The 22068-nt window shown below is 38.5% G+C and overlaps 1 protein-coding gene across 2 annotated transcripts in view; it reads right to left on the reverse strand.

The window, feature by feature from the left end:
• The window catches only part of tgfbr3 (transforming growth factor, beta receptor III), a 241412-nt gene that overhangs the window by 218525 nt on the left and 819 nt on the right, over window positions 1-22068 (reverse strand). The window lies entirely within an intron of this gene.

Below are 22068 nucleotides of genomic sequence, written 5' to 3' on the forward strand. Positions count from 1 at the left end.
ACTCTTGTTTTATCATTCATCAGTTATAAGAAATTTGTAATTTCATCTTACCCCTAGACCAAAACCTTTACCTTTTTTGTTTTTTGTGATTCCACACACTTCCCAAGTGCATGAACCACCCACACAATTCAAGTCGGGACTCAGACTACGAATGCAATGAATATATATATATATATATATATATATATATATATATATATATATATATATATATATTGTCACACTTGGGTCACAGATTTGCACAGAAGCACAGGAGGTTGTAGAGACAGGAACTTTATTCAAACACTGCAAATAAATATATGCCTCTTTTTTTCAAAGGTTTAAACTCCTTGGCAAGACGGGGATGACAGTTCCTTCCGTCTCACAATTTAAAAGAAAGCAAGCATATCTTCTTCTTCAAAGGAGTGTGTGTCAAGAGCAGGGGAGGTCTGAGAGAGAGAGAGAAAAGCAAAGAAACAATCAAAAACTGGCAGGTGCTGTTTGGACTTTTAAGTCTGCGAAGTACCGCGTGGATCGTGTGATACATCAGCCGCAAGTAAGCCCAGAAAGCAAGGGAGCAATGTGAAGGTAGTCTTTCAGCGTCTTTTTTAACCTGTAGGGGTGCGAACAGCCCCCCAGCTCACAATATATATATATATATATATATATATATATATATATTCACGGCATTCGAAGTCTGTGTCACAATCTGATAGTGTGGGTGGTTACCTACCAGGTAACGCTTTGTGGTTGGCCAGCAATCTGCTAACATCCGCCACGGTGCCCTCAGTTTTGTGAAGAGCAGATCATAGAATGGTTGAAATAGTTTACTGTCAAATAAATGCAAAGAGTACACGACACGTGTTTCGCCCTCATTCTGGGCTCATCAGGTGTACACACTCCACTGCACTCCTATATATATATATATATATATATATATATATATATATATATATATATATATTGTGAAAGATTAAGGTCTCCGTGACCCCTTGAGCCCTCAGACTAGACGTCAGACATCAGGTAAAAGTCCAAATAGTGGTTTATTAATAATAATAATAATAATTGTGCACAAAGCACCCTCCTCTCCACAATACTCAGTAATAATCAATAACCAAAACACAATCCTCCACTCCCAGACGCGTTGCCCTCCTTCCACCCAGCTCAGCTCGACGTCTGGTATTTCCCATAGTCCTTTTATATTCCCTGACCCGGAAGTGTTTCCCATCCTACAGTCCATGTGATTTCTTATCACTTCTCTGACCCGGAAGTGTTTCCCATCCTACAGTCCATGTGATTTCTTATCACTTCCGGGTCAGATAAAAAGTCCTTTTCTTCAACCCGGAACTCGCCTACGACGAACTTCCGGGTTATAGGGCACAAATAACTCTCTGGGCCTCCCTGCAGCGTCATCTGTTGGCCGCTGTGATATCCAGCAGGGCTGTAAAGGAAAACTTCATAGTCCATGATTCCCTGCTGGTATTCGGGGCACTTCCATGCAGCAGGGACAGCTCCATCTGGCGGCCTGGGGGTGTTGGCCAGGGTGACAGGCCGGCCATATCCCACAATATATGTGTATATATAAATATATAAATATATATATATATATATATATATATATATATATATATATATAGGGCGGCACGGTGGCGCAGTGGGTAGCGCTGCTGCCTCGCAGTTGAGAGATCTGGGGACCCGGGTTCACTTCCCGGGTCCTCCCTGCGTGGAGTTTGCATGTTCTCCCCGTGTCTGCGTGGGTTTCCTCCGGGCGCTCCAGTTTCCTCCCACAGTCCAAAGACATGCAGGTTAGGTGGATTGGCGATTCTAAATTGGCCCTAGTGTGTGCTTGGTGTGTGGGTGTGTTTGTGTGTGTCCTGCGGTGGGTTGGCACCCTGCCCGGGATTGGTTCCCTGTCTTGTGCCCTGTGTTGGCTGGGATTGGCTCCAGCAGACCCCCGTGACCCTGTGTTCGGATTCAGCGGGTTGGAAAATGGATGGATGGATATATATATATATATATATATATATATATATATATATATATATATATATATATATATATATATATATATATATATATATATATATAAAATGCTGGACATACACTGTATGATTCTGGCATGATGTTTAGCCCAACTTGCAGTAAAAATTAATTAATTTATTTGGCCCGAATTTCAGCTTCATCGGCTGTTGTTACACGTGCAGTATGACAGGGGGTTATGATTGCATCTTAGAACTGGGCTGTTGTATCGTAGGAAGAATTTCTGTCACGGCAGAAATTTCAATCAGCTGTTTAGCAGTGCATGCAGTCTCACAAGTCAATTTTCCTGAAATTCACTATGCTGCGACCACAATAATTATGCATCGTACATCACACATCGGGTGTTGCCGTATTCAGAAAACTAACTATAATACAGCAATACACTTACAACTAAATTGCCAATGACAGAAGTATCTTAGGAAATGTTTACTGGCAGAACCTTTAAATAAACACACAACGGTAAATTACATACATTACGTATCTCCAATTCTCTCTGTAAAATAGACAGACCATTTTGTTCCCGTTTTTCCAACCATATTTGTACCTAGTTATGGCTTCACCTTTTCTTTGTAGTTTCAGTGACATTTTGAGAAGCCTGTGACCATATTGTTTTTGTTTTGAATGGGTAAAGATTTATTGCAAAATGTCAAAGGTTTAAAACTGTTTGTCATGGTCATGAACATGTATATTGTGAGCACCCATGTTGTGGTATGTCAACCAGACCAATTATGTTCAAGCACATACAATATATAACTGGCATCTCTATTGTGTAGCGTGAGTAGTCACTTGACCATGGTTTCTAAAATAATTCATTCATTTCTGAATTGATTTTGCCAGTGCATGGCAGTAATAGTGAGCTATAACTTATCCTGACCATAATATGTACAAGGCAGAAACCAACTCTGGCTATTTTGCCAATATATCACATAGCACACTCACACAAATTCTCAGGTGGGAGAGCAATTGCAGGTCTTTGGACTGTGACGGGAAACAAGGAATGCATGCAAATACCACATTCACAGGACTTCTCTAGAACCAAACTATGTTTTAACCACTAAGAGGCCCATAAATCATCAGTCATCAATTCATAACACAAAAACAGTTCATTGTGCGTAGGCAAGGTCAGTATTAGTTTAGAAGGTACAAGAGAGCCAGTTGCAACATAACTAAATATTGGAACAGCAGATCTGGGGAAAAAAAGTGAAAACAATAGGTTTTTAAGTACAACATCAACATTTTGACTTAATAGGTCTTATAGGCAGATGCTGAGAGAGAATGCCTGTAAGCATACACCACAAAGATCAATGACAGCCCCATAGATGCATTAAATTTGAATATTAACTGCCCCTTATAACTTATACAGTATATTTTAACTTTGCAATAAATTTTCAATTTGTGTGGAATTATTTTCCAATCTCACTGGCAAACCAATGTGTATGTTTGTCTCCAGCTCATGGTTAGTGCTGCCTTGGAGGGCTCCATCTCACCTTGACCATAAAATATACAAAGCATGTTCAGAAACTGGAAAGACAGGTGAATTATTTTATTAAGGCTTGATGAGGCCTCAGCTGGAAAATCTCATCCAAATACTGATCTGATTTAGTATAAACCTGAATGACTTAAAAAGCTTACTTTCAGCTTTGTTTAATATTTTTACAAGAAAACCAAATAATTCACAATGGGAACAATGAAATTGCAATAATGCAATATTAGGAAGCTTGACTTTCATCATCTCTTTTGTCCAGTGTTTCATTCTTTGCGCCAGACACTAAGCTACTCTTATCAGATGAAATTCAAGACAAACCTCTATTGACTTTTAAAATGCAGTGTTAACTGACTTCAAGGAAATGATATGTTAGTTGCTAATTAACTAGGTTTCCCTTCACTAGAGCCAGCAAGATCTGTAAAGTTCACATGACTTAAAAACTGGTTGAATGTTCCATTCCATTGAGCAGGCTAAGTCACCAGACGTGATCTCCCTCCCTCTCTTTTTTTGGAAGTAAATATTTTCTTGGTCTGATCTGAAATTCCTCTTAAGTCACTCGGTCCTCTGTTGCTGATCAGAAGGCAATAGGATTATATGCTTACTGCTTTTGTCCTTTGTGACACACACTTTCCTCTTGCCGTTGCATGCTGGGTCTGAAATTTCTAGTTATTAAATGTGACAAAAGCACAAGGGATGTAGAGATTGTACTGTGAATTCATAACCAAGGCTTTAATAAGTTTTCACTCCTCAGGATAGTTTACAAGAATTCAGTAATTCTCAACTAGAAAAAAAAATGTTTTTGAGAGAATTAAAAAAATTTTCACACGTTATTCAGAATTATTCAATTTCAGGGGGTGCACAATGATGGAGGGGTTGGCACTGCTGCCTCATAGATTAATAGTTGAAGTTTGATTCTCAGCACAAGTACACCCTGTGGGGACTTTGCACATTCTTTCTGTCCTCATAAATGGATTTTTCCTCCAGAAAGTTTGGCGTCTTTCCTTAAGAAATGTTGGTTAATGATTGACTTCAAATTGGCCCATGTACACATGTGAATGTGCCCTGTAATGAACTGGGGTCCCAATCAGGAATGTCTACTGACTCATTCCCAGTCCTATTGGTAGATGCACCTGAAATGGATAAAGTGGTTAGTCATGGGCAGAGTTTAAGGGTTGGTGAATCATTATTAGAGGGGACACTCACAGTTGAAATTTTGCAGAGAAGGGTCTAGTAATTTGACTGACTCGTCAACAAAATGGGGCTCTGAAGGTCTGTAACTAGACTCTAATGATTTTGTACATGCCTAGAAGCCATAGGATTCCCAAAACAAGCAAAGCACATGCTCAAGGTTGTGACTGTGTACATCCATGGCAGGCACACATATAAGAAAACGTTGGCCAGAATTACTGCACAGAGCAGCTGCTCTCATTCCAGAAGAATTCAATTCATTCTCACAAGACTCTGCATGTGATGTGTGGTGTCTGCCTATCGGTGTAGCACTTGATGGCCTAAGATTAATGCACACTCTACCTACGAATCACAGATCAAAACACAGAACTCGCTAGAACCCTCTGTGACTGGCTCTTAGACTTTCTGACTGGCAGGCCCCAGTCTGTCAGGATTGGTAATAGGATTTCAGCCACCATTATCACAAACACAGGCACCCCACAGGGATGCGTCCTCAGCCCCATCCTCTACATCCTGTTCACCCATGACTGTGTCGCCTCCCACAAAGATAACATCATCCTAAAGTTTGCAGATGACACCACAGTGATTGAACCCATCACTGGTGGGGATGAGGCGGCCTACAAGAGGGAGGTGGACAGTCTGGCGTCATGGTGTGAGGACAACAACCTCACCCTCAACACAGACAAGACGAAGGAGATGATAGTGGACATGAGGAAGGAGAGGAGACCTCACCGGCCACTGTACTTCCAAGGGCTTGAAGTGTAGAGGGTGAGCAGCATTAAATACCTGGGCGTCTACATCAGTGAGGACCTCACTTGGACACTTAACATCACACAGCTGGTCAAGAGGGCTCAACAGCGGCTGTACTTTCTGAGGAGGCTGAGGAAGTTTGGTATGTCGACTAGGAAGCTGAGGAAGTTTGGTATGTCGACTAAGATCCTCTGTAACTTTTACAGCTGCATTGTTGAGAGCATCTTGACCAGCTGCATCACCATGTGGTACGGCAACACTACTGCTATGGACCGCAAACGCATGTAGAGAGTGGTAAAGACTGCTGAGAAGATCGCCAGGACTCCACTGCCCTCTCTGCAGAGCATCTACAACAGCAGAGTCCGCAGGAAAACTGCCTTGATCCTCAGGGACCCCACCCACCTCCAACACGAACTGTTCACACTTCTACCCTCAGGCAGGAGGTATAGAAGTATGAAATGCAGGACTTCCAGGCTAAAGAACTCTTTCTTTCCCAAGGCCATTAGACTCCTAAATAACTGACTGGAGTTTATAGCCATGGTTCACCTCATTCTAGCTACCTCACACAACTGTCTTGACTTGTCCATCACACACCTACCTGTACATTACACTTTATATTTCTATTCTGTTTTTATACTTTATGCTGCCTGCGTTACTTATTATCTATCTGCTACTTATTATATACGTTGGTTTTATCATTTGGTGTGGACAGCAAAGAAAGAATTTTATTGTACAGGGAAACGTGTTTCCTTACTGTGCACATGACAATAAACTTTGAACGTTAAATGAAGGTGTTCATTTGAAGCTGCATTTCAAGTTATGTCACTAAATTGAATCATTAAATAAAGAAATAATTAAATAAATGAATAAAGAAATAAGGAATAAAAAACGTTATTATTTATGCTCACATATCATTTTGTTTTTTATTTTGTTGGAAATGATCTTCCATACCTTGCATGTAGGGAGGAGTCTGGAAGAAATTAGATAGATAGATAGATAGATAGATAGATAGATAGATAGATAGATAGATAGATAGATAGATAGATAGATAGATAGATAGATAGATAGATAGATAGATACTTTATTAATCCCAATGGGAAATTCACATTCTTCAGCAGCAGCATACTGATACAATAAATAATATTAAATTAAAGAATGATAATAATGCAGGTGAAAAACAGACAATAACTATGTATAATTTGTCAGAACTGTCAGATTCACAAGACAGTCAGACTGAAATGCTTATCATAGTCAAAACCAAAAAAACAGAATTGAAAGCCAGAGGTAAATGCCTAATACTAACTTAATTTAACTGCTCTCAACTATATCTTAGCAAAGTGCTTTATTTTTATTGTGTATTCAAAAGCTTTGATGCCCAAATCTGTAAATCTCTATCTTACATAAACCTGGAATCATGTAACCTTAATGTCACTTAATGGACAACAAACATTGCGCCTCTGAACAATATGGTTGGAGTGGTGGCTCTGAGGCTAAGGATCTGTGCTGGTATCCAGAAGGTTGCCGGTTCGAATCCGCGTCACTGCCAAAAGAGATCCTACTCTGCTGGGCCCTTGAGCAAGACCCTTAACCTGCAATTGCTCCAGGGGTGCTGTACAATGGCTGACCCTGTGCTCTGACCCCAAGGGGTATGCGAAAACTAACAAATTCCTAATACAAGAAATTGTATTAGGTGAAATAAAGAACAAAAAAAAAATATGACCATAACCATGCAAGCTTTTCACAAAATGAAATAAACAGAGTACAAAATGGTATTGCCTCAAAAGCAAAGAAAAATGTCAACAATTACAAACTCAAAGGGTAAATGCTTTAAAAAGGAAACAAAGTGTACCCAAGGATGGCAAAGCTGAGTTTCATGTCAATACAGTTGGATAACTTCATGACTAAATTCAAGTCAATCAAAATAAAGACAAGTGGGGTTTAAAATCATTGTGTGGATGACCATTCTGTATTCTAGAAATCTAAAGACAGTATCATTATTGAACTGAGATAATGTTGCTAAGAGGTGTCCAAACACTGGATGTTAGGTAAATTCCAAGCAGGATCAACAACTTGGGCTTTTTTGTTCAATTTAAATAAAGCAGACCAAAGATGAAAGGCTTACACCCGCAGGGAAGGAAATCTTGTTTAATTTCCTTCTTTTTATTTCTATTGATGCTAATCTGACATAGATATTTCTGCCTCTAAAATCTCAAACATCTATTCATTTAGTCTATATTAAGCCAAATGGCCAAAATGTGGCTTTCCGTGGCCACAGGCTCCAATTCAATAGACAGAATTGTGAATATACTTACTGAGCTAACACCATAGCGATTTGTGTAAAATTTCAGCTTTCTCCTAGTTCTGTTACAAACTCATTTAGAAGATCAGTATCAAAGTCTGTTTGATAGACTCCACTACATTCTCATTTTCTTGATGTTCTGTTGATCTTTTCTTATCAGCTTCAGGACTGAAAGCAGAATCACAAGGCTATCTTTTTTATTATGGGGAAAATGTCTTGTAATGTTAATCATATGGATGAATGTGTGTTTTTTTATGTTTTGATTTCAGCATTCTTGTGATCCATGATCTGTTTCAGGAATTGCATAATGGCTGAATCAGCACTTAGAATAATTTTTCAAACATCCCAGAAGTGAATTACCTAATAATGTAAAATTGTACCAGTAAATATCTTCCCTTTTTAACTTTAATTTTTGAAAAGGTCCAGTCAAAGCCTATGGTATCTGCTTCAACCCTTCCTTCAGTAAAATATAAACATGATAAATATGAGAGATACCTTCTGAAATTTACCTCCCACAAGAAGGAAATATTTAACACTGGTTTTTCCTGAACAGAAAGAACTTTGTGTTCAATTCCATTTGACTAGCTAGAGTCATCCTACAGAATGGTCAGAATCTGAAAAATATAGGAACTAGGAGCAAAATGCTCTGAAATTAAATGTTTTCCTCTTAAAACAAAAATGCAGGTGCAAGCAATGCCCCCAAAATTACATGTAATATTGGCAACAATTCAACATGTCCTGTCAATATTACATCTTTTTTATCATTTCTCCATCTCATAAAAATATTTCCTACTCTACATCAGGTGATTATACTGTATTTCATGTTTATTCTGGTCTTCTTGGACATCTGTCATGTGCAAGATAAAGAAATAAAGTCCCATTTGCCAATTATGCTCATGTATTCAAGAACAAATATCAACCCATCTTCTAAATCTAAATTTAAGGGCAACCACAAATCAAGTGTATTCAGTTTTATTTTTTATCACACATATGGGAGTGTGCGGAAGTGTACTATCTGAGGTACTGGTTAGTGCCTGCTTTGTTTATGATACTGCCAGAATAGGGTTTGGCTTCACGTGAGCCTAGTGGGTTTAGTGGATGGATGGATGGATGGATGGATAGATGGATGGATATTTTAAAGTTGATTTGTCCTGGCGCAATGTAGCTAAAGCAAAGGCAAGCATCTATCATAGAAGAGGTACCAGTTCAGAATATTCACCATGATGCTCACTCTTGACAGCTTACGGCCAGTGCTCAGCATCAGGGCATATATTTGGACCATAAGTGAAAACAACGCTTCCCATTGAAAAACCCTTGAAACAGACATGTTAATATCCATCTTTTCTCAAGCAATTATACTGTATGTGTGTAAAATCAAGAGACTTTGGGGCAAACAAGGAGCAAAAGCTGCATTACAACATATCTACCATTGACACCAAAGAATTACTCTCAATAAAGATTCAAGGTGTTCAAAGACAAAAGTCTGCTCAAGATGTATATCCATTACAAGAAGAAAAATCAAAAAGGCATGCTTCATTCATCTTAAGAAGAGTTCTAGGATTGCAGAAGAATGATGTTTAAAGAAAATTAACCTGTCACCCATAATGCTGTAGTTGTATTCAGTTCACCATTCTATTAAATGGTTCTCACTCAACATATTGTGACTTGCTATAATAATTAACCCATATAATTAATGCAATACATGTATTAATGTCCACTGTTTAGAGGTAACAACAGAGAGAATTTAAACATCTGTCTTCCTGGTACAATGCATTTTTTAATTTTATAGAGCCAATGGTCAAGTAAATGTCACTGTCAGATTTCATCAGAAAGAACAGCTAAGGTCCCAAAACAGACTTCTGTTTTGTTTTGTTTTTGTTTTTTCTAACTTTAATATGAAATAAAACACATTGTTGTTAACATTCTTGGATCTGGGAAGGAAATATGGATAGCTTTGGCTCATTCATAAATGGCCAGAGTAACCACACAAGTATTTTTAAAAACTGTACAATAGAAAATTATTTTTAACATAGTTTAAGTTAACAAAAACCTATAATATTTGCAGTAGCTGAAAAAAAGACTGAGTGGTTTAAATGTATTATTACTAATGGATTTTTCCACTTTTGATGAACTTAATGTTATATACTAATCAGATGTTAAAATTAAACAATAAATGATGGATATCTGTTTGCTGCTCAAATGAAGCAACAAATAACTAAAAGGCCATATATGATAATATGAAGTCATTGCCATTTTGACATTTCTAATTCGTTCAAAAGTATCCTCCTTCATACACCTAACCACAAGCACAACACAGTTTTTTTTCAATCCATACATCTATTTTCTATACTAATTTTAGTCCCAGCAACAACAGCACAAAGCATGGTTAAACTGAGCACACTCACATACACAGAGGGATAAGGCTTTGAAGGATGTTCAGGAAAAACAGGAACAAGTTGCAAACACCACATAGAAGCTAAATATATGCAGATCCCAAAAGATAACCAGGTGCCTAAAATAATCCTTGAAATCCTCAAAAACAAAAATGTATTGGGTTTGTGAAAATAAATTTTAAAAGGTTATTGCACTATTACTCACTCAGTGCCCTTTTACTAGACTGGCAAGCAAATAGGCTAAAATACCAAATTCAGAAGGAGATCCCTTTCAAATGATATGCTTCTGCCTTCCATGCTCTTAACCAAATAGAGCTGCTGTGCTGGTTTGTGGCAGGCTAGCGTTAAAAATACTGCTTTTACCCTAACTCCAATCCAAAACAAGGAAAAGAAAACAAAAGTTCTTTGGTTAAAATTTTGATTTTACTTTTACAACAGAGCGACGAAGATGTTCTAAACAGTGAAATTTGAACACTAAACCTTTGCTGCTGTTGAAGCAAGCTCTGCTACAGCAATTTATTTGGAGACTTCTGTTCTCCTGTGCACTGTGTCATAAAAAGTGGCTGTACTATGTGATGATGGTCAGGGGTGGTGTGAATTTTGTTGCACATTATGTGTCCCTTTATAATGTGACTAGCAAAATACCCGCGCTTCGCAGCGGAGAAGTAGTGTGTTAAAGAGGTTATGAAAAAGTAAAGGAAACATTTTAAAAATAACGTAACATGATTGTCAATGTAATTGTGTTGTCATTGTTATGAGTGTTGCTGTCATATATATATACATATACACATATACACACACATATACACACATATACAGATATATTATATATACATATACACATATATTTTTTATATATATATTTTTTATATATATATATATATATATATATATATATATATATATATATATATATATACACATACATACATACATACATACATATACACACATAGATGCACTTACAATAACATAGAAATCAATATAAACAACATTAACATCATTATCATATGAGAATATGAAGTAATATATAAGAAGCACATTTCATATAAATATAAATAATTAAACAGTAAAATCTTCTTGTATAATTTGCTACCGTGGCTTTTCGTTGGTCTGTCCAGGATATTTAAATCACCTGTAGCTTGCAAACTGTTTCACCTATTGACTTGAAATGTGGTACACATATAATACGTCACGTCTGCTATCCGCTTTATGGGTGATGATTGTATTACTCTTTTTATTTTATTTTATTTTAGAATCAACTCCTATCTGCGCACACCAGGGCGGCCGTGGGCAGATGCGTATGGTGTATTCACTCCATGTTATCGTGCATTGCGCTGTCACTGGTATTTTGATAAAAGAATTTGAACAATATATAAGAAGCGTATAAATTATTAAACAGTAAAACATTAACATTTAAGAAGTAAAGTTACATTGAGTACTACTGCAGTGCCTTCGGGTATACCTCATTTTTTCTTTGCCCATTACATGCTTAAATGTATACATTTTTTGGTGTACCTACCCGAGAACACGCGACATATAACCGACCGTGGGAGAAGCATGGATTTTAAAGAAGCGTTGAGTTCATCTGCTGGTCTCCCTCGTGGAATAACTGGTAATGTTTCACTAAAATCTACAGCGAGTAAAACGACATTACCTCCTTTTTTTTTTGTACGATCTCTGAGATGTTGCTTTTTTCGGTTCAAGGCTTCATAAGCTCTTTTATGTTCCATGGTGTACTTAATAAGTACTAATTATCCCAAACCATCATCTTTGAATGTTGCAAGACTTTCGCCTTGTATGTAGATCGGGGTAATTACATTCATTGCATTCCTAGTCTGAATCACAATCTGATTGTATGGGTGGTTACCTGGCACTGTAGGGTTGCCACCCGTCCTTTAAAATACGGAATCGTGCCGCGTTTGACAATGAAATTGCGTGTCCCGTTTTGAATCAATACTGGACGGGATTTATCCCGTATTTTTGTAATCATTTTTTTTTTAAAGCAGCGTCTCATGCAAATCATCCCACACGCATTTTATGAAGATGCCTCCTTTCCTACTTTTGATTGGGTAATACTTGATGTCATCGTTAGTTTGATTGGTGTTTTTAACTGTCCAGTGAGGAGGGCGTGTCTTTTAAGTACAGTCTGCAAAGTGTTGGCACTGAGATGTGGCGTCAGCGCCATACTTGAAGCCCCTAACGTTGCGGTCAGCAAGTCGGCTAACATCCGCCATGTGCCGTCTTTCAGTTGCGAGAAGCAGATCATAGAATGGTTGAAACTGTTGCCCCTAACGTTGCGCCACGGCGTGTGGTTCGTTTATACCTCGTGTCTTCTCATTAAACTTTTATCTCGCGAATATGTTATTGCAATCCGCAGCGGGAGCGTTTCTATAAACTTAATTTAAACTTACGTTTTACACCGTGCTTTGTTTCCCTTATGAACATGCTTGTATGCTTAACTCGCTCCGTTCTCAATTGTTTAATTAATTTTTTGCTCTTCGCTGTTTGCGGCTGTTCCTCCATTTCCCCCTACTTCATTCTTTTATCTCGCGAATATGTTATTGCAATCCTTAACGGGAGCGTTTCAATAAACTGATTGAAAATAGTTTTGCATTTACCTTTTTAGTAAAAGGCGAGCTTTTAAGCCTGAGAAATCACCCCGTAAATGCACACGTTTAATTGCACATGTGTTAATATGTATGGTTACACAGTATTAAAAGACAGTGAACAACGTCAGTTACCTTTGTTCCCGCGTTTGATAAAAGGTGAGCTTTTAAGCCTGAGAAATCACCCCGTAAATGCACACGTTTAATTGCACATGTGTTAATATGTATGCTTACACAGTATTAAAAGACAGTCAAAAATTAACGTCATTTACCTTCGTTCCCGCGTGCGACTCGTGCTGTAAATCTCTTCCTTGTTTTTAGTTCACGTGATTACATAGGAGGCGTGATGACGCGATACGTGACTCCGCCTCCTCCATTACAGTGTATGGACAAAAAATATGTTCCAGTTATGACCATTACGCTTTGAATTTCGAAATGAAACCTGCCTAACTTTTGTAAGTAAGCTGTAAGGAATGAGCCTGCCAAATTTCAGCCTTCTACCTACACGGGAAGTTGGAGAATTAGTGATGAGTGAGTCAGTGAGTGAGTGAGTCAGTCAGTGAGGGCTTTGCCTTTTATTAGTATAGATTAGCCCAGTTAAGATATTCACATCCTAAATGATTGCATTTATTGTAGGCACGGAGCTGGACAGTTTGACATCTGTGGCAGAGCGATGGGCGCTGAGCAGGCTCCTGTCAATCATGGAGAATCCACTGCATCTACTGAACAGTATCATCTCCAGACAGAGGAACAGCTACAGGAACAGACTGCTGTCAATGCCCTGCTCCACTGACAGACTGAGGAGATCATTCCTCCCCCACACTATGCGACTCTTCAATTCCACCCGGGGGGGGGGGGGGGGGGGGTAAACGATAAAATTATACAAAGTTATTGTCTGTCTATATATCTGCATTGTTATCACTCTTTAATTTAATATGGTTCTTTATCAGTATGCTGCTGCTGGAGTATGTGAATTTCCCCTTGGGTTTAATAAAGTCTATCTATCTATCTATCTATCTATCTATCTATCTATCTATCTATCTATCTATCTATCTATCTATCTATCTATCTATCTATCTATCTATCTTTTACAGCCAATTGTACATTCCAGTGTACCAGAGAAAGGTATCGCCATTCAGCCACCAACAGGGTACTAATGGAAGTCCCCAGTTATCCGGTGTTTCTTGCACACTACGTCATTTGAATCACAGCTGAGGATCAATAATGAATCCAAATATTATAAAGCACTTTGGCCACAGCATTACTATGTTGTTTTGAATGTGCTATATAAATAAATTGACATTGACATTATTATGAGGCAGCAACTAAAGAATCAGAATACCAACATTAAATTTGACAGTGAAATCACACTCAGTACAATTTTTTGATAAAACTCTATTTTTTTTTAAATGTGTAGGACAAAATATTTATTTTAAATTGTTGATTATGAAGATGGGTCTAAGTGATCTATATTATTGACAGAGAAAGAAAAAGACAAATAGAGAGAAAATATGTATCATTCAAGAAAATTATAGGCTCATGCAAATTGTGAGCAATATAGAAATTTCCTGTCATCATGAATGCAAATTATGCAACAATTTGCTGTTCCAAGAGTATTGTTCTTCGGTCAATTGCAGCATTTTTTGTGCATTTTTTTTTTATTTTCATCCAGAAAAATATTTTACTGCACTTAATTTATAGTTTGGTTTATTGGGTGCTTCATTCATTTGACACTACAGATCAATACTTCTCCTGTAAAAAGTGGTTGCTGTTGCAAAGTTTGTGGGGTCACTGACCAAAGTTGGATGTCACTGTTGCCATTAATGGAAAAGTGAGGTTCCCTGACAGAGTTCATCTGGACTTTGTTTAAAAAGAAACATCTAACAAAAGAATAACATTTCTTCAGTCAGTCAATTCCTCTTTAATATAATTGCAAGATAATGACTTAGGATCTTCCTTTCAGCTTCCAAGTTATTTTGCCTGCTCTGTTCAGATGAAAACTGCTTAAATTTCAGATACTAATTTCTGTCTGTCTTTTGAAAGCAATTCAACTTAATGTCTAAGCCCTGCCAATCAGTATAACTTGACCCTGTGTTGGTTTGCTCTTTGTGGACAAGTCTGTCTGGTCATGAGAATTAGCCAATAAACACAGTGACGCAGATCCACTAACATAATGGAAAGAACACTGTGCTCACTTTTCACAGTTCAGCCACCTTGCAAAGAAAAAGTCCTTGTGCAGACCTACAAGAAATTCTTGTTCAAGAAGACATTGAGCAAGCATCTTGTAGCATCCCAGAAATCATCCCACAAGCCAGTGTGGACAGAGTAATCTTAGCTAAGAATTTGTGATTTTATCTAAGAATGCCTTTCACATTTATTCAAGAATTCCAACACAGAAGTGACTCCAAGCCATAAACCACAGATTTGCTCAAGAAGGTTAGCCTTTACACTAGTATTCAAATCCATTTTTCTCCACTTTTGGCTCTCTCCTTTTCCTGTTTCAACATTTTATCCCAAAGCAGGATGCCACTCAGAATAGCCAGCTCCTCCCTGCTTTTGATGTCAAAGACATTTGTTTTGGCACACTTCCTTAAAAATGAAAGGAAAAAAATGCTATGACAAGAAAGAAAATTACGCCAAATTTTAATTTTACATTCATTTTATTTTATGAAACCCTTCCAGCTAATCATTTGTCTAGCCAAGAAAATGTACCAATCTGTTTTTCACTATCACAATGAATTTGTCTCCAACTAGTTATAATACTGTAGCAAGCGGACTGCCTTGCTCACCCACCTCGCTACAACTCTACTCAACATAAACATCATTCACATTCCTTGTGGATCACCACAGCTCCCTGAGGCTAGGTGACATTCACTTTCCTATCTCACAGATTATTCTTTTATTTTCTCCCAGCAGGCCCAGACATCAATAAGAAAAACAAATGTGTGTCCTCTGGATTTCTCTCTAACCAGCACACAGCAGCAGCCCATCCCTGTTCGGCTTTCTTAACTCAATCAGCAACTACCTTGGCAAAGGGCCAGATAACCATGAGGGTGTTTGGGGGGGGGGGGGGGTTCTCACAGCATGATGGGGGTACATCGGTTTGCATTTGTGGCAAGGCTCTCCTCGAATGTGCCCCACATGGCGACTGAACCCAGCCAGAATGATTAGTTCCATATGTTCCACAACCACTGCAAAAACCATATTTAAAACAAAAGAAGGAAAAAAAATCCCTGCTGCTCTGTTTCGCAAGCCACCTTCTTCTGGGTATCTCAACTATGATTAAAAAGAAAACAAAAAAAGCCTAAGCTGGAGTTTAAATATCTACTGCAAATCATTTCACTTCAAACACACTTCAGTTATAAAGCTGATCCCACCGTGACGTTGAACACACAAGGTTCTCACGCCTTCAGCTGGACAGGACCTCTTTGTACATTTTATAACTTTGTGGATCCTCTCTAAGCTAAGTGATAAGAATATAAAGGGCCCCCTCAGCTCCCACTTGCCAATCATATTTAATTCCTGGAATATCTCTGGACAGCATTTAAAATGTTTTTTTTATGTTTATATCATTTAGACCCAGCTGTAAGACAGAGCAACAAAAGAGTAGTACAATGAAACAGATCACACAATAGAAAATGTAGGAAAAAAGTGTACCTGTATCAATAATGTCAAGGAATTGCAGAGCCGAGAGCTGGAAGTGAAACAGTATAAATTTTAAAATCTGATTATTTGCACTTTTCCCAATGTGTACATCTCTAGATAAGAAAAACAATATCATTGTTTAAAGGAGACCTACTGTATATCAAGAGTACACACAGTCGTGTATTATTGTCCAACCCAATTTCAGTTTGCTTGCTATGAAACAGAGTTGTGATGGATGCATGGCCTGTGTGGGACACACTGGCCATAACCAGCCTTGGATTGTGTGACAGGGAAAAATAGGAAACAAACAAACCCCCAGGGGTCAATTTAGAGTCACTGGTTAATCTATAATAGATTTCTTTGGGATGTAGAACTAAAAAAGAAAAAGAAACGCAGATATAGGAAGAATGTGCATACTCAACACAGACAACTGACCAGTGAATTGAACCCAGGTATCCAAAAGCTATACATCTACAGTACTAAAAATGATGTTGCCACATCATCCATTACTATTTAAACATTTTTTTATAATTTTCATCCGAAGGAAATGTACTTCAGACTAATTGGCAAGGGGCGAGAGTGTGGTCATATGGATAAATGTTGGATGTTTCCTATCTCGTACGTCATGATCCTGCAATCAGTCAGTCAGTCATTGTCCAACCCGCTATATCCTAACTACAGGGTCATGGTGGTCCGCTGGAGCCAATCCCAGCCAGCACAGGGTGCAAGGCAGGAACAAATCCTGGGCAGGGAGCCAACCCACCGCAGGGCACACACACCAAGCACACACTAGGGACAATTTAAAATCGCCAATCCACCTAACCTGCATGTCTTTGGACTGTGGGAGGAAACCGGAACACCAAGAGGAAGCCCATGCTGACACGGGGAGAACATGCAAACTCCACGCAGAGAGGACATGGGAAGCGAACCCACGTCTCCTTACTGTGAGGCAACAGCGCTACCACTGTGCCACGGTGCTGCCCATCTTGTAATCATATTTTTGAAAATGTAGGTTCAGATAATGGGTGGATAACTGGGTTCTGATGTCCAGATCTGCATGTTCTTCATCTACATAACCAGAGGCGTAAGATTTTCTGTAATGGAAATAATGAATTAGGTCTGGAAATAATGAAGCAACTTGTTTGTGTTTAAATGCTACATTTTCTTTTTATGCTTTAATTTTTCCTGTTCCCATAGTTCCTAATACAATTTCCCTGGAAATGAAATTCACATTAGGCCTGCTGATCGAAGTCAACATCCATCCAGCCATCCATTATCCAACCCGCTATATCCTAACTACAGAGTCACAGGGGTCTTCTGGAGCCAATCCCAGCCAACACAGGGCACAAGGCACAAAACAAACCTTGGGCAGGGCGCCAGCCCACCGCATAGAAGTCAACAATAAATACAATTTAGTCAATCAAACTCTACTTTGCACAGTGCATTTCATTACAGTGGAGTTGAATGAGAGCTACATTACAATATAAACAAGAACAATTTATTAAATTTTTCCAAATAGCAGAACCTGAGAGTAAAATTGAGAGAATGAATCAAAACATCTGCAAGGTGGGACAAAGCGTAGGGAATCACAGCCAAAGCTACGCTGATTACAGAGTGCAGTAGACAAGAAGCAGGAGCTCAACATGAGCACGAATGGGAGGACAGGGGGAGCCTCACGCACAGCAGACTCTTTGAAGAAGTGGAAGGTTTGCTCTAAAGCAAAGCCCAGATAGTCACTTCTCCCCTGGCAGCAAATTTATTAAGGGTGCTAGGCAGAATGAATCACATATCATCACATCTCTATCAGTCCCTCACAACAAGAACTTAATGACCATTTAAAAAGTGGATTACATTTGATATGCAGTGCCTCAGAAAGGCATTTCACACACCCCTAAGCAAGTGCAAGCAGGCACAGAAATAAATCAAGCAACATGCTGTCAGTCAATTTTACTAGCACCTCTGGGGAAAACGCAGGGATTAGAATCTCAATGTTTGCGAGAGATGACTTTTTTACGCTTTCATGCAGATTCACTACCTTAGCACTCACATTCACTAGCAATGAGTCAAACGTTTCTTTGACTTTTAAGGGTAATTGTGCAATAGCTGTTGCAGTTTCTTTCTGTAGTTTAAGCAAGAAGATATCCTTAAGGCTTTCAAGCTGCTTCTACTGATCCGAGATGACTCTTTTCATTTTTTACTCTTTAACAACAATACTTTTGTTACTCCACAATTTGTCTAATTTATGTGGTATTTTTTCTCTAAATTGCCCCACTCGAGAGCTACAACTGTGAAGGGTACTTACCAACCTGTAGTCACAGCACATGAATACAGTAAAATATTCAACATGAAAAGAAATTGGAGATGGAGGTTCACTATTGCAAGGAGCTATATAAAATTCTATTATTATTAATTATAAATGTTTCAAGCAAGCAGTCTGTACTACTCTGAATTTATGTGCTTGTGCACATAGTGTTTCACTTTAAAATGGTATTGTTTGAAACGTGGCTGTTACTTATCCTTGGACTAAAAATTTCAGATAATGACCCTCATACATGGCATGAAAAACAAAAATAAAACTAAAATCCATCCATCCATTGATTTATTAAACTAATTTCATTCGGCGTTTTCAAGAACACAAGCCTACTGCAGGACCCAGCCACTCACACAGAGTGGGAATCCAGCCATCCATCCATTATCCAACCCACTGAATCCGAACACAGGGTCACGGGGGTCCATTGGAGCCAATCCCAGCCAACACAGGGCACAAGGCAGGAACCAATCCCGGGCAGGGCGCCAACCCACCGCAGGACACACACACACCAAGCACACACTAGGGCCAATTTAGAATCGCCAATCCACCTAACCTGCATGTCTTTGGACTGTGGGAGGAAACCGGAGCACCCAGAGGAAACCCACGCAGACACGGGGAGAACATGCAAACAGAGTGGGAATCACAACTAGAAAGTTTCCTGACTAACGTTCATGCAAACACAAAAAGAGCTCACAAACTCCACACTAACAGAGCCCAAGCTAGGGTTCAACCCCTGCCCACCCAGTCTCCTGGCACTGTGAGGCAGCTAACCTCTGTGCCACCCTATAGATGTGATTTATTTGGAGAAAATAAAAATTTGCGATGCATAGTCACAATCAGCTGTTGACAGAATTCTTCCAATTAAATATAACAACAATAACATCAAAAATAAAGTGTTGTATCTTAATATGAGGTACTGCAAAGTAAAGTAAAGCCAAAGTGCAAGTCGTTGAAGGACATATTTGTATGACAGGACAGGTATGAGACAACCTGACTACTAAAAACTGCTACCATCAAAAACGTATACAATTCATAGCAGCAAATCGCATTTTCTGGAGAGGTTTGTCAAAGGTCCTTTAGCTGAAATAAAGCTTGAAATATCAGTGGCAATGATTAAATGTGATTTTTATGCAAGCAGTTCTCATTTCATTATGGTCAGATAATCAGATTCAGACAAACAATCAGTCAATCAAACAGTAATGAAGCTATGATCAGATATCTGCATTCTAAATAGGCGAAGTGGACCGGTGAATGAAAAATATTTTTACAAGAAGTGTGCTGCAGATGTTTTTGGAGCATATCCAAAGCCCTTCTTTCCCAACACAAACAGAGATCTTTCAGTAACTTCACTCATAGTGTGCAGCAGGATACATCAGCAGGAGGCATAAAAAGGTGGGCTTTCAAAGAAATGTTCATCAGCACCCTTTGCAGTCCAAAACATTCAGATAAAAAGTCAGATGTGCAAAAGCATTTCAAAGATGAATTTAACAACTTTGTTAAGGTCATTACAAATTTTACCACAGCCCATTTAATTCACTAATGAAAGAAAATGTCAAAGGTGTAACAAAAATAACATTTCTTATCACACTGAATAGGCCATGTCAGCAGAATTGTAGCTACATGAGGGGCACAATTGTTAGTTCTGCTGCCTTACACCTCCAAAGACTTTGCTCAAATCTTTGCCTGGTCTTTGCACTTTTTTTCTCTGTATTATCTGGTTTCTGCTGTCATATGAAAGGCACGCCAACAACGCTCATTAGAAACTTTATATTGTCCTTGTATGTGTGAGCGTGGCTTGTAATGGACTGGTGCCTCATCCTGGACTGGCTATTGGCTTTGTACTGGATGCTGTCTGACATGTTCGGTCCACCTGAGACCAGGAACTGGAATCAGGAAATTTTAAATATGGCTGTATGATTGTTTAACGTCTATAGAGTGTTATCATAAGCCATGTTTTAGAACCAATATGTGCCATCTCATTATTACAATTAGCATGTTTCTCCCTCTTTAATTTAAAAGAAAAGTAGCTAGTATCTATTAGGCTATCAAGTATACTTTTAAAATAAAAAATTTATGAGAATATATACTATCTGGGGTCCACCAATCCTCAAAAAAAACCCTGATGATTAATAAATAAATAAGTTTAAAAGTAAACATTCTGACTCTTTGCTTACAGTAACACTCACTACATGGATGGGTGAGTGAGCCAAAAGAAGTACAAAAACAAAGCTTGGCAAAATCCCCTGCTATCTCACTTTAGCATCTCATACTGTTTAGTATTTCATACTTTACTCAATATTTTAAACATTTCACACATAAAAAATACATCTAGGGTTCTAAAAAGAATTCACTTTTAAAGGACGCATGTCTATTTGACTGAAAACTTATCAATGATGCCTCATTGCTACCAATGTTTAGGAAATAACACTTTTTGTAAAATATCTAGCAACCACCTCCAGCACATTGACAGAAGACCATGCCAGCAATAATGGGTGCAAAGAAGGAACCAAGCCTGCACATGATGCACCATATTGTGCTTCCCAACAAGGCAATGTATTGGACACAGGAATTCTGCCAGCATGCCATCCTGAAGGCAAACATTGGTTACCAATTTAAATGACACATTTATGCCTAGAGGAAAAAGCAACATTAACCCTACTCCTTCACATATGTTACCTAAAATAATCAAAGTATTATTTGCACACACACCTCGTTACTACACGGGTACCCACTTAAGGAGTAAGTCTATATCGGCATTACCATACTTTGAAATGTCACTTAACTTGTCACTTTGTATGGATGAAAACCTAAATGATATAATTACTATTCCTGATATGCTGCATAAAGAAAAAATTACATATATAACCATATACCATTTTTTACTCTTGAGTACGGCACCGATGTTTCTAAACGTGCTTGAATAGGAAGGCAATCGATGCTTAAAGCCCGTCTCAGGTAGGCTGATCGGCACTCAATATGCAACTCTTCCATTGTCAAAATTAACACACGTGTCGGCAGCACACTGCCGCCGTATAAAACTTGTGATGTTGCTTTGACAAGTGTGATACTGCTGCTAATTTTAATAACGCTCTTTCTGCAATCTCTGATTATTACCGAAAAGAAGGCGCTGACAGCTGTTAAATCCACCTTTCCGTTCAGCGAACAGACCACGTCTTCTGCTACAAAAGCAAGAGGGGAAGAGAGACGCTGCAACATTTTAAGTATTCTTCTCACACAGATCCGTAATGACAGTGTGGGTCTCTAAAGAACCCTCGGTATTGCTTTGTTTACCTCACATTTTTCACTAATGGTGCGTTTTTTTTCTTTCACGATGTCTGAAGCTGTCAGATGAGGACGAGCGAAGGAAA

The sequence above is a fragment of the Erpetoichthys calabaricus genome, chromosome 10 (genome assembly GCF_900747795.2).
Source record: "Erpetoichthys calabaricus chromosome 10, fErpCal1.3, whole genome shotgun sequence".
NCBI lineage: Eukaryota > Metazoa > Chordata > Cladistia > Polypteriformes > Polypteridae > Erpetoichthys > Erpetoichthys calabaricus.